The sequence below is a fragment of the Nyctereutes procyonoides genome, unplaced genomic scaffold (genome assembly GCF_905146905.1).
Source record: "Nyctereutes procyonoides isolate TBG_1078 unplaced genomic scaffold, NYPRO_anot_genome, whole genome shotgun sequence".
NCBI classification, from domain to species: Eukaryota; Metazoa; Chordata; class Mammalia; order Carnivora; family Canidae; genus Nyctereutes; species Nyctereutes procyonoides.
Window position 1 is genome coordinate 39,619,489 of NW_026575044.1, and position 13,671 is coordinate 39,633,159.

A 13,671-nucleotide genomic window follows, 5' to 3' on the forward strand; every position below is an offset into this window, starting at 1 on the left:
AGGAAATGGAAGAGGAGTTCATGGAAATACCTGCTTAATTAGTTTAAGAACCAAGTATGGTAGCTTTATTTAAATTCTAAATATAAGTTCCCAAAACAAAACTCATCTTGAAAAATTGGGGGGGGATATTATAATTGTACGATACCTTGGTTTATTTATTAACATTTTTGAATCACGTTCATGATTAATTTGGGCTGTCAACACTTCAGGGAGCCTGCCGTCTAGATTTTACTTGTTTAAAGCTTTTTTGGACCTGCAAAAACATAAAAAGATAAAAGTATATATGTAAAGGCGTGAATTAGTTTCCAAATGCATTATATTCCAGAAGAAAAAGATTTAAATAGTTACAATTCTACAAAAGTTACAATTAGAAATGAATTACAAAGTCTTACATAACTCCATAAACATCATAACTGGCAAATACAGATATTCCCAAAATAATCACTCCTAATTATATATACTCAAAAATAATTTATTGTTCTTAAGATTCCCCTCTACTTACAACCTACTAAATGTAAGTTGAATAAATCCGTTAAGTCTGTAGTTTTGACAAGTGTTACCATATGATGACAGCTCCACAGACCATTATTATTTTTAGGAATGAAAATAATGAAAAACAATTTTCTTATTCTAAGGAATTTGAATTTTATAATCTCTGATGCTTAGCCGAAATTTACTTCTCCAAGAACTATCAAAAATTTAAGATATAACTAATTATGCTTAAAAGTATTTTGCTACTTTTTGAAACTAATGCTTTAATAATCTCCAAGAAAGAGAGACCGTACAAAGAAAAAGAGTTATATTTTTACCCTTTTGAGTAGTTTCTTTCTAGGAGTAATTAAACTAAATAATTATAATTACATAGAACTGGTTGAAAATTACAGTGTGCATATTATTCTCTCCTTTAAGTAGATTATGGTCAATATAAACTATTGGGTGGAAAAATAGGAAATATAGTCATAAAACATCAAATGAAATAAAAATTTGTCACTGATTTTTATATGTAACTTATAAGTATTTTTATTCATTACTGTGTCTAAAAGGAAAACAAAAGGGGATTTTCCTAAGAATATATTAATTTCAATATGCATATTTATAGCACTAAATATATTTAAAGGGATATTAACTTATGCTATCAAAATAAATAGTTTTCATTTTATTGTCCTTTTTTTGCCAACTTGAGAGGAAAGAGAGAAAAAGAACCAGTTTAGATTTTGAAAGAAAAATCTTTATCTTACCTGTCAGAAAATGTCTTCAGGCAAAAGAACAATTTAAAAAGCAAGACCCAGATTTTCAAACTCATGTATTTCCCACCCACCTACACACAAACAGACATCTTTTTGTAAGTCAGGAGTCTTGCTACCTACATCCAAACCCAAGATTACCCCATATGGTCAACAAGGTCAAACCACATTACTGCCAATGAAACTATATGACTCCACGAGGACCTTAATGATTTTTAAAAAAGGTCAGTAATCCAATTCCAATAGCTTCATAGTCTAAAATTGCTAATTTTTGGCCACGTGCTGCACACTTCACCTGCTAGTAATGACATTTTTGTATTTTCTTCTAATTACACTCAAAGCTAAGACCTTTGGCCCTGGGCCACAGACCCCTATTCAGGCTGCACACATTCTCTTAAACGACCTGATCCTTTGTTGTCACTCTTACTCTTTCATCTATTATTTACACCCATAGAGAAGGAAGAGACTCTACCATTTGTATGGCTTAAAGCTTCTAATCATCTTAATTTCTTTGCCTTTCAACCTATGGTCTTTTTCATAGACGAATGCCAGAAACTTTGACAAAATCATTTTTTTTCAACCACATCCTCCCACCTCTCTTTCTCCTTTCCTACTCCCTGGCCAAGCTCCTTCCTGTTCCTTCTCTTACATAGGTACTATTCTGCATCAATCCAAATTTACAAATTTTGACTTTGGCACCAAAATGAATTTCTAAATATAATACAAAACTTCCGCCTTGTTCTGACAAACCAATAACAAATATATCTCTTTCTTTCATCGAAAAGCCCATTAAATTTGCTGGAAGTTTACTTCAAATAACTTAAAATCCGTCCCCAGTCTCCCTATGGCCCGAGCATAGATTTTTCAGAATCCTCCTGCAAAAATGTCAAAAAAATCTTAAGTAAACAGTAAGGATGTTGGTTATGTGGTTAATACTTTTCTAACATTTTAATATCTACAGTTGCTCAAATACAAGAAAAAATGGAGGAAGGAAAGAAAAATGAAAATATAAATAAAAAATTTAAAGACTAGAAAAATTTTAAATCATTACATTTTAAAAGATGACATTCTCAAACAGCAAAATTCTCACATAAAACAATGTATATCATTGCAATTTCCCAACACTTTACCCAGATGTTTTTTTAATGTCCAAATACATTTTGCAAATCCAAAGCACAGAATCGTTTACCATGATGCAGATGTGCCCCTCAGATCACAGTAGCCAACAAAAGACTCTGATTTCCAAGATGTTTAAAAAATGACATATGATCCATCTTTGCTCTCTCTTTCTCTATTGCTCAGCTTACTCTTGATTTCTAACAGTATTTCCTTGTTGTCTGTCCTCTCTCTCTGCAGACCCTGAAACCCCTTGTCTTTTCTTATTTTCACCATTTGCTTCAACCAGCAGTTCACTGGAGACCCATCCATCTTGTAATGCCTAAAGTGACAGATGCTCTCAGGAACCACCACACTGCTGAGTGAACAAAAGATAACATCACCTCTAGGAACTCCAGAGAGAAATACAACTGCAACCTTAAGACAGGGGCTGACTTGACAGACATTGGACCATAAACCTCTTCTAAGCGAAAAAGAAAACAATTGCCACACACACAAAAAAATCTGACACAATCAAAGGCAGAAAAGAGTGATTATTTGTGGATTGCCTTTTCACTCTGCAGCTCACTTTTCCCTCCCAATGCTTTTATATTGGGGCAATTCACTTGCCAAGGGGCAAGAGAAGTTCTTGGGAAAAAAGCCTTTCTCAAGTATCTTCTTTTATTCAACAATATTCAAAGTGAAATTTGTTCACGTGCTTGTTTCAGGAAAGCTAAGGCTTATGATAGAGCATTCATGAGCCTGACCTGTCCTGTTTGCATAAAGCAGTATCTGGACTCAAGAAATGCTGACTCAGTTCTACTGCTCTGAGAGGCATAGGCATGTTTTGCAAATTAAAAACACATTAGAAATTAAAAAGCAACGTGTGACACAATGTCAACAATATGTGTAGCTCATAAAAAAAACAGCTCACCATTCATTCATCAGACAACTTCCAACTTGGGTTAAAAAAAGACAGTTAACAAGAGGATTCTGGGAAGGACTACAGATCTCTTTTCTAACAAAGGAAAGGTCATATTAACATCTACAAACAACAAACTAATGACAGGGATGCTGGTAAGATACAGGGGACTCTCCTGATGCCATCTAGGGTTTTGCTTTTCGTTTTTTAAAGCATCTTACTTAAAATCTTCATGCAGCAATAGGTAAATGTAAATTCCGACATTTAAGTTTAATTTAATTCTGGATTTAGATAAATACAGTGAAGGGAAATTTTTGAAGAATAGAAAAACAAAAACTGACTTGAAGGTCACTTAAGAACATTGTGTGATCAATGTCAATTACAGAGATTAACAACTGTTTTTTATAATAGGTATCAAGCTACACAGAGGGCAATCTCTGCTGCAGCTAAATACATTATCATTTTGAAACAGGGCAAATGATATAAATATCTATGTTAAATCTAAAATAAAGAGCAAAATGCTCAAGAAAAGTTCTGTCAACCATTATTTCTAAAAAGAATCATAAGCACATACCATAGCATCTCCTTAATACAAATATTTTACTTTTCCTTTGTAATTTGCACAAAAGCCCTTAATTACAATTATTTTTCTTTGAAGTCATTAATGATTCTCCTCTCATTCCCATTTTACCAAAAATATATAAAATTTAAAAGATAGCTTATTTCATTTCCTGTGTTTGAATTATTTGTGGGGTAAAAAAAATACATGTATCTGTTTTTTAAACATTTTTAATGTATCCTTTATCCCTAAATACTTCTATGTATCTGTACAAATAAAGTAGTACAAATATTTCAGAATCTCAGAATTTTGTTTTTTATTTTAATGCTGGCAAAACAGAAAGCATACAAAATACTCAAATAAATATATACAATTTTACGTAACTAATGGAAAAAAAGATTAATTATAGACTGCTCCTCAATATAAAAAGGACTTCTTCTAATATGGACTTGACTTCTAACCAAATAATTTTGTTTTTTGTTTAACACAACCTTACCTTAAGTAATCCCCCCAAAAATACTGATCCAAAAGTACATCATTCAACACTCTCAAACTTTGGCATGAATACCAAAAAGAGAGACATGACCTTGAAATGACAGTTCCATTGCAGAAGGCTCCCCCCCCCAAAAAAAAAGCCCAATTAAATGACCTACTTTTAAACACAATAGGATCGATATGCATGCAGGAAAAGTACACCCCTGTGGAAAGTTCTTATTGCCTGATTGATCAAAAACAAAACAAAACTTTTCTTTTTTAAGGGCCCCTTCCAGATCACAGTCAGTGCCAGAAATCCACACAGGAAAAAAATCCATCAAAATGAAGCCCTAAAAGGGTTTACCCTTCACCATCCTATTTGCACTTCAAAACCCTGTAAGTCCTTCAGTTAAACCCCAGGGCTGAACCATTTCAATAATAAGAGAGGTGGCCAGCGGTGATTTATCTCCCATTTGGCCTCTGGACAGAGCTGTAACGTCTACGAAGCTTCCCTTCCCTGAGTCAAACCCTCCCCCAAGTCTCAACCTTCACTTGTGCAGTTTGGGATCTGCAACCTTATAAACAACTCCTATGCCCCTTCCAATCAGATGCAAGAGTAGTCTGTAATTCAAGATTTGGATACATTTTCTTGGCAATGCTTTCACAAAATGGAATGCTGCTGAGTAATCAGAGCTTTGAAAATACCAGGTTAAAATTCAGGTTCTTTTTTTATAAATTGGGAAAGAAAACACACTTGCTAATTTTACCTTCTCTCTTCTTACATATGTTGTTATCAGAAATTGTTAAACTTTTTCCAATTTATACCTTGATACTCTTAATGTCTTGGGCCACATCAGCCAACTTCCCACAGGGATGTTCATCTAGATTTAAATCCTTGCATTGTAAAATATCTTAACAAAATCCAAAAAAGTAGAGATTTCACAGGTCACACACTCCTCGGTCAAGAAGACCTTAAAAACAGATATCAGACCACTATGACTTAACTGATTTATTCTACGCTTGTTATCAAATATGTACTATAACTGTCATCATGCAATTCTCCTCTAGTAAAATAAACACCAAACATTATTTAAGTTGAAATACTGGTTTCAGAAGTTATCAAATACAAAACACAATGAAGTTATTCCTTAAAAATTAAGGATAATTTGTCACTAGGCATGAATTCTCTATTTCAAAATTATATTCACATATTTCCTAGCATAGAAAGAGGATGAAATATATATGCACCTTTTCCTGCCATTTAAACGAGAAGTTTGTTTTTCTAATTGATTCTGATAAATTCCATCTGAATGCCACATTAACAACTTGCACTAAATGATTCCACAAGAGTCATTCTAGTTTTACAAGTTGAAAACTTTGAAGCTATGTCACTATCTTCATATATTTAGAGACGCACAGGCAAATATAAATATATTTTCTTTAAACCTAAAATCAGTTAAGACAATTTAAAAAATAAATATATACTGATAGTTAAAAATACAAGAAAAACACATTTTTGTTAATTAAAAATTATTTATGGTTTTAGAGATATTTAGCAAAAAAATTATATTTCTGCTGTTAAAAAGGCACCATCAACATCCTTATACCTTATTAGCAAATAGTTTTCATTTTTGAAGCGCCAAATACCACAAATACAAGAAAAAACAACTCACAGCAAATGACTTCATCGCATGATCCCAGGTCAATGAATCTCAGATTTGTATTTAAGATAACATAATAATTCAAATTGCATGTATAAACTAGGAAAAACAGATGACTGAAAAAAACTAAGAGACGTGTATTTTTAAATCACTGAAACCAAACTAATAACAATATCCAGGAAAACAAATTTCTTAACCTACTACATGACATTAAAAAAAAAAAGCTTTCCTCAGATAATCAACAAGAGTAAATTGATCCACCACAGAGGAAATATTCAATCTTCATTAAATATTTACTTACTGCGATAGGTTGTTAGGTCTATTTAGACCTCAGAGAAAAAATAGTTCCTGTCTGGTAGGAATCAGGTCTTCAGGGAGAATTGAATGGAGATGAGAGGCAGTTCCTTAAGTCATGACACTATTTCAAACTGACAATTCTAAAAAGTAGAGATATGCTATAAAATGTATAGTACTACTTTGAAACCTGATACAAAGAAAGTGATACTTATTATAATGAGCACTGAATAACGTGTAGAATCGTTGAATCACTATTTTCTACACCTGAAACTAATATAACACTGTATGTTAACCATAGGGGAATTAAAAAAAACTTAATAAAACTATAGGAAAAAAAAGACAAAGAAAATGATACTTAAGGGACTCTTAATTTTAATAAGGTTTGACTGAGTAAGCAACTTCATTTCCTATTAACGTAGCACAATAAAATTTGGATGTTCAACATCTGCCGTCCCCAACTCTACCAGTCTGTAACTGTAGCCCAGTCACCTATCTTCTCTGGGCCTTTTTCCTTATCCATAAGATGAGGAATAAAGTAAATACATTTCTAGATTGAAAACACTGTGGTGGTAATGGAGGCAGAGAAGAGATCCTATTCACTGCAGCAACAACAAAAATAATACTCAGGACTCAACTTAATGAAGATATGTGATAACATTTTTAAATTGCCAAACTTTATGTAGGTGATTTCTTTATTTATCTTTTTTTTAAAGAATTTATTTATTCATGAGAGACACAGAGAGAGAGGCAGAGACATAGGCAGAGGGAGAAGCAGGTTCCTCACAGGGGGCCCAATGCGACACTCAATCCCGGGACTCCAGGACCATGCCCTGGGCTGAAGGCAGGCGCTAAACCACTGAACCACCCAGGGATCCCCAATATGTAGGTGATTTATTTATTTAAAGATTTTATTTATTTATTCATTAGAGACACAGAGAGAGATTGAGAGAGAGAGAGAGGCAGAGACACAGGCAGAGGGAGAAGCAGGCTCCATGCAGGGAGCCCCACGTGGGACAGGATCCTGGGTCTTCAGGATCACACCCTGGGCTGAAGGCAGCGCTAAACCGCTGCCCTATGTAGGTGATTTAAATGAATATTTACACACAGAGAGAAATGTGCCAGGTGTTTTAAAGAGCAGTCTAATCATTGTAAAAACATGTTTCTCAAACAAAGTAACAAACTTGACACAACTCCACTCAAAGTATCAGTAGAATTTTGTGGGGAACATTATGAAAACATCCATAAGGGGTGTTAAAGGAAGATTATCAAAGAAAAGATGGGAGGAGAAAATTCTCTTTAATAAAGGTTATAAGAGGAAGTGAGTCAAAATAAATGTTAAGCCATATTAGGAGGAATGAGTTTTTGGACATTAAATCTATGTCACTAAATCCAGTGAACTTTTTTTGGTTCTCCTCTAACATGTCCTCTTGGTAGATTTCTTGAAATTTCCTTTTCCTTGGCTGGATTTCATCTTACAAACTTTCTGGTATTCCTCCTTCCCTGTGCTGCTTCTCAATTTCCTTTGTACTCCCACAATACACCACCCAGAAATGAAATGTTGGAGTTCTACAGAGTTTGGTCTGTGGTAGCTATCTTCCAAGATGGCTTCAATGAATCTTACCTCCTGGGTAATCCTTTCCCTCACAATGAATCAACACTGACTTGTGTGATTACTAAATACCAAACAAATGACAATATGTAATTTCCAAGGTTATAAAAGATACTGTAGTTTCTGTCTTGACCTCTTGGATCATTTGCTCTAAGAGAAGGCAGTCACCATTCTGTAAGGATACACAAACAACTCTGTGGGTGGGACCTGAGATTTCCTGCCAAGAGCCAGCACCAACTTACCTAATTGTTCTCCTTGCCTTCTCTTTGGCACCCTACAATCATTTCTCTGCATTACAGAGCAAATATAATCTGTCAATCCTTCACTAGAGCCCTTCATGGTTTTTTATTACTCTGATAATAAAAATCAATATTGTAAATATCTCTGCCCATCTCTCTAGCCTTATCTGGCACTGTTCTCTTCCAAAATGCTGTGCTCTAGCAACAGTGACCAACAATGACCAACATGTTTCTTCTGCCTGTAATTCCACCTACCTTATGTTTTACTTTTGCCAATTTAAATCTCCTCATCCCTTTAGACTTCAGGCATTGCTTCTCAGATCCCCTTAGTCTTGCTAAAAGTTCCCATTCATATCCTTCCTAACATTTAACTCATGGATGAGATATATGTAATTTGTGTGATTAATGTCTGTCTTCCCTATTAAATTCTAAACTACATGAAAGTAGGGACTTTGTTTTTGTTTTTGCCTATTATTAATATTATAGCACTTTTGTGGTACCCTCCTACATAGCAGGTACTTATAAATGCTGTTTGAGTAACTTAGTAATTTAAAATGTAGGGCTAGCACACATGTCTCACTGGAGATAGTCCAAGTCAACTTTATTATCTATAAAAATTATTATATAACACCCACAGCTAACATCATACACAACGGGGAAAACCAGAGCTTTTCTCCTAAGGTTAGGAACAAGACAAGGATGCCCACTCTCACCATTTTTATTCAACATAGTGCTGGAAGTCCTAGCCACAGCAATCGGACAACAAAAAGAAACAAGAGGTATCCACACTGGTAAGGAAGAAGTAAAACTTTCACTATTTGCAGATGATATGATACTATATATAGAAAACTCCAGACTCCACAAAAAAACTACTAGAACTGATAAATAAATTCAGTAAGGTCACAGGATACAAAATCAATGTACAGAAATCTGTTCTATACACTCAATGAATCTGCAGAAAGAGAAATTAAGAAAACAACCCCATTTACAACTGCACTAAAAATAATAAAATATTAAGACTAAATTTAACCAAAGAAGTGAAAGATCTATACTTATAAGACACTGATGAAAGAAACTGAAGATGATACAGACAAATATGCTCATGGGTTAGAAGAACAAATATTGTTAAAATGTCCATACTACTCAAAGTAATCTACAGATTTAATGCAATCCCTATCAAACTACCAACAGGCGTACCCCGGGAGGCTCAGCGGTTAAGTGTCGCCTTCAGCCCAGGGTGTGATCCTGGAGACCCGGGATCGAGTCCCACGTTGGGCTCCCTGCATAGAGCCTGCTTCTGCCTGTGTCTGTGCTTGTCTCTCTCTCTCTCTCTCTCTTATCAATAAATAAATAAAATCTAAAAAAAACCACAAAAAAACCAAAAAACTACCAAGAGTGTTTTTCATAGAACTAGAACAAACAATCCTAAAATTTGTATGGAACCACAAAAGGCCCCAAATTGCAAAAGTAACCTACAAAAAGAGGAACAAAACTGAATTTCAGATTTCAAGTTACATTACAAAGTGACAGTATTTAAAACAGTATGGTATGGTATGTTACTGGCATAAAAATAGACACACAGATCAACAGAATAGAACAGAAATTCCAGAAATAAACCCACATTATATGGCCAATTAATCTTCGATACAGGAAGAATGAATATACAATGGGAAAAAGACAGTTTTTTCAACAAATTCAATTGGGATAACTGGACAGCTACGTGTAAAAGAATGGAACTGGACCACTTTCTTTCATCATACATAAAAATAAACTCAAAATGCATTAAGGACCTAAATGTGAGACCTGAAACCATAAAAATCTTTGAAGAGAGCCTAGGCGGTAACTTCTCTGATATCAGCTGTAACAACATAAAAATGGATTAGCAATCAACAAAATTAAAAGGCAACTATGGAATGGGAGAAGATACTGGCAAATGATATATCTGATAAAGGGTTAGTATCCAAAATATATAAATAAAGTATACAACTCAACACTCAAAAAACAAATAATCAAAAAACGGGCAGAAGACATGAACAGACATTTCTCCAAAGAAGACCTATAGATGGCCAACCAACACATGAAAAGATGGTCAACATCACTTATTATCAGGAAAATGCAAATCAAATGAGATATCACCTCATACCTGGTAGAATGGCTAAAATAAAAAACTCAAGGGATCCCTGGGTGGCGCAGCGGTTTGGCGCCTGCCTTTGGCTCAGGGCGCGATCCTGGAGACCCGGGATCGAATCCCACATCGGGCTCCCGGTGCATGGAGCCTGCTTCTCCCTCTGCCTGTGACTCTGCCTCTCTGTCTCTCTCTGTGTGACTATCATGAATAAATAAATAAAATCTTTAAAAAAAAAAACAAAAAAAAAACTCAAGTAATAAGTGTTAATGAGGATTTGGAGAAAAAGGAACACTTGTATACTGTTAATGAAAATGCAAACTGGGTGTAGCCCCATGGAAGACAGTTTGGAGGTTCCTCAAAAAATTAAAAATAGAACTGTTCCATGACCCAGGAATCGCACTACTGGGTACTCACTCCCCACAAATGCAAAGACATTTATTCAAAGGGATATATGAACCCTTATGTTTACTGCAGAATTACCTACAACGACCAAACTAAGGAAGCAGCCCAAGGGTCCAATGATAGATGAATAGCTAAAGAAAAATACACACACACACACAATGGAATATTATTCAGTCATAAAAATAATGAAATCTTAACATTTGCAATGACATAGATGGATTTATAGAGTTATGCTAAGCAAAATAAGTCAGAAAAAAACAAATACCATATGATCTCACTCATATGTGGAATTTAAAAAACAAATGAGCAAAGATTAGGGGGAAAAAAAAAGAGAGAGAGAGACAAACCAAGAAACAGACTCTTAACTATAGAGAACAAATTGATGGTTACCAGAAGGGAGGTGGATGGAAGAATGGGGGAAATAGGTGAGGGATATTAAAAAGTACACTTAAGATGAAAAATAAAAATAAGCTAATAAAAATATTTTGGAGCTCTTTTTACATAAAGATCTTCCTCATTATTTTTTATGACCTTGGAAAATTCCCTGGACATATATACCATGATTATTATTATTTTTAAAAGATTTATATTTATTTGAGAGAGAGTATGTGCAGAGGGGAGAGGGGCAGAGAGGGAGAGATAGAGAGAGAGAATCTCAAGCAGACTCCCTGCTGAGCTCAGAGCCTGATGTGATGCAATGCCCAGTCTCACAACTCTGAGATTATGACCTGAGCCAAAATAGTCTGTACACTTAACCAACTGAGCGACCCAGGTGCCTCTATATCATGATTATTGTAAACTAATTCTTTAATGATGGATACTTATTTTGCAGTCCTTGTTATTACTAAAGATTTTATAATAATCAACCCTGCACTAATTAATACACACTAATTTAGTACTTGGATAAATTCCTAGATGTAAAATTGCTGAGTCAAAGGATACATGCAGTTTTAATTTTGTTAAATATTGCCAAAATGCTCTCATTTGGTTTTGTTTTAGCATACACAAGGCAGTCTTCATTTCTTCCATACATCAGAAACATTTTTTCTTTTTTCTTTAAGATTTTATTTATTTATTCATGAGAGACACACACAGAGAGAGAGAAATAGAGAGACAGAGAGAGAGGCAGAGACACAGGCAGAGGGAGAAGCAGGCTCCATGCAGGGAGCCCGACATGGGACTTGATCCTGGGTCTCCAGGGTCACACCCTGGGCTGAAGGCAGCGCTAAACCACTAAGCCACCCGGGCTGCCCGTGAAACATTTTCAATTACAGTTCAGTTTCTCTAAGGTCCATATCAAGTAGGAAACTGCCAAAAGCAGAGAAAAGGTGGATTGGAAAGACTCCCTGATACTTAGTATTAAGTGGGGGTTGAACTAATGGTTGAACCAATTTATACTCCCATTAGCAATTTATGGATCCCCAGTCCTTCAACAATGTAGAGTATTATCTACTTTTGGATCTTTGTTAATTTGACAGATGAAAAATGATATCTCAATGTAGTTTAGTCTGTATTTCTCTTATGGATGAAATTGAATACTTTTTCAAATGAATTTAAAAGCCCTTGAATCTTTTTCTCTGAAATTTCCAGTCTTAATCAGTTTTAATATTTAGTTGTTATTTTTATTCTTGATTTGTAGGAGCTCTTTATATATTAAAGAATTTTGTCCTTTGTGTATAATATGGGGCACATTTCCCCCCAGTAGCCTTTTGCCTTGGCTTTTGGTATTTGCCGTTTTTCCATGCAGTTTTAATTTTTGTACAATTAAATCTATCAATTTTTAAAATGTTAAGGAGTTGCATGGAAACACGGAACTTTCTTTATCTATTTAATTAAATAATCTATATAAGCCAGTATTTATTTTCTACAAACACTAACAAAGCAAAGGAGAATAAGCTAAAGAAAAGAATCTAAATAAATAGAACTCCAAATGTGTTATTTTTCTATTTAAAAAGGGATTTTTCAGTTTTTTAGGGGAAAAACATATTTCCACCTAACCCACTCTTGCTTTTGCAAAAGGTACAGAAACACACACACACCACAAAAACAGGAGAGGTGGAGATGAAGAATATACAAGGTTTGAAGTAGCCCACAGGAGTCTGGGATGAAAATTTTGAATTGATAGCTTCTAATCCTAGAAGAAATAGAATGAAAATCTTTATTTCTTGATTCTGGACTTTAAATTAGTGGAAGGACTGTATACGTCTGGTAGAGGGGAGAGGACCCCAGGCAAAAGTGTCAACTATGCTTCCCCCCCCCCAACAAAGATGTCTATGGATTTTCTCCTTCATATCCCAAATTCCAACCCCCTTTCTCTATTTCCTATAAATGTCCTATCTTTCTGTAGTCCATAGTTGAAAAACAGGGGACCCAATCAGTGTTTATTACTGTCTTTTTTTGGCAACTCCTGTATCTACATCATTGGCCATAAAATCTTTTCTGACTTGGGGTACCTTGGTGCCACAGATGGTTGATCAACTGCCTTTGGCTCAAGTCATGATCTCTGGGTCCTATGATCAAACCCTATATCAGGCTCCTTGGCAGAGTGGGGAGTCGGCTTCTTCCTCTGCCTCTCTCTCCTGCTTGCTCTCTCCCTCTCTCTCTCTCTCAAATGAATAAATTTAAAAATTAAAAAAAAATTTTCTGAGTTGCAGTTCTCCACCCAACCTCAATGTCAACTCAATATGTCCAAAGTTAGTATATTCAAAACAAAACTCATAATTATCACGGTAAAAGGTATTCCTATTTCCTGATTTCATTATTTTAATTTATTCACCTAGGACATACTATGAACTGTGCTAGGAAGGGTAATAAAGGCAGTCTCCCAATCTCAAAGAAACTTTAATCTAGAGGTGAAGACAGATATGTAAATGTGTAAGCGTTCACTAGAAGTAGGAGCAAAGTGCCATAAAAGTACAGAGATTGTAGCAATTCTGTGCAGAGAAATGAAGAAAATATAAAAAAAAGAGATGACATTTGCATGGCTTGAAAAGATTTATCAAACAGAACTGGCAGGACCTCACAGGCCAGTAGAACAGAAT

The 13,671-nt window shown here is 34.9% G+C and overlaps 1 protein-coding gene across 1 annotated transcript in view; it reads right to left on the bottom strand.

Annotated features, from left to right (window-relative positions):
• Positions 1–13,671, bottom strand: part of GREB1L (GREB1 like retinoic acid receptor coactivator) — a 156,855-nt gene that overhangs the window by 135,673 nt on the left and 7,511 nt on the right. Inside the window, exon 2 of the mRNA XM_055323629.1 lies at positions 146–253. The gene's annotated coding sequence lies outside the window, so the exon portion shown is untranslated. The remainder of the gene's footprint in view (positions 1–145; positions 254–13,671) is intronic.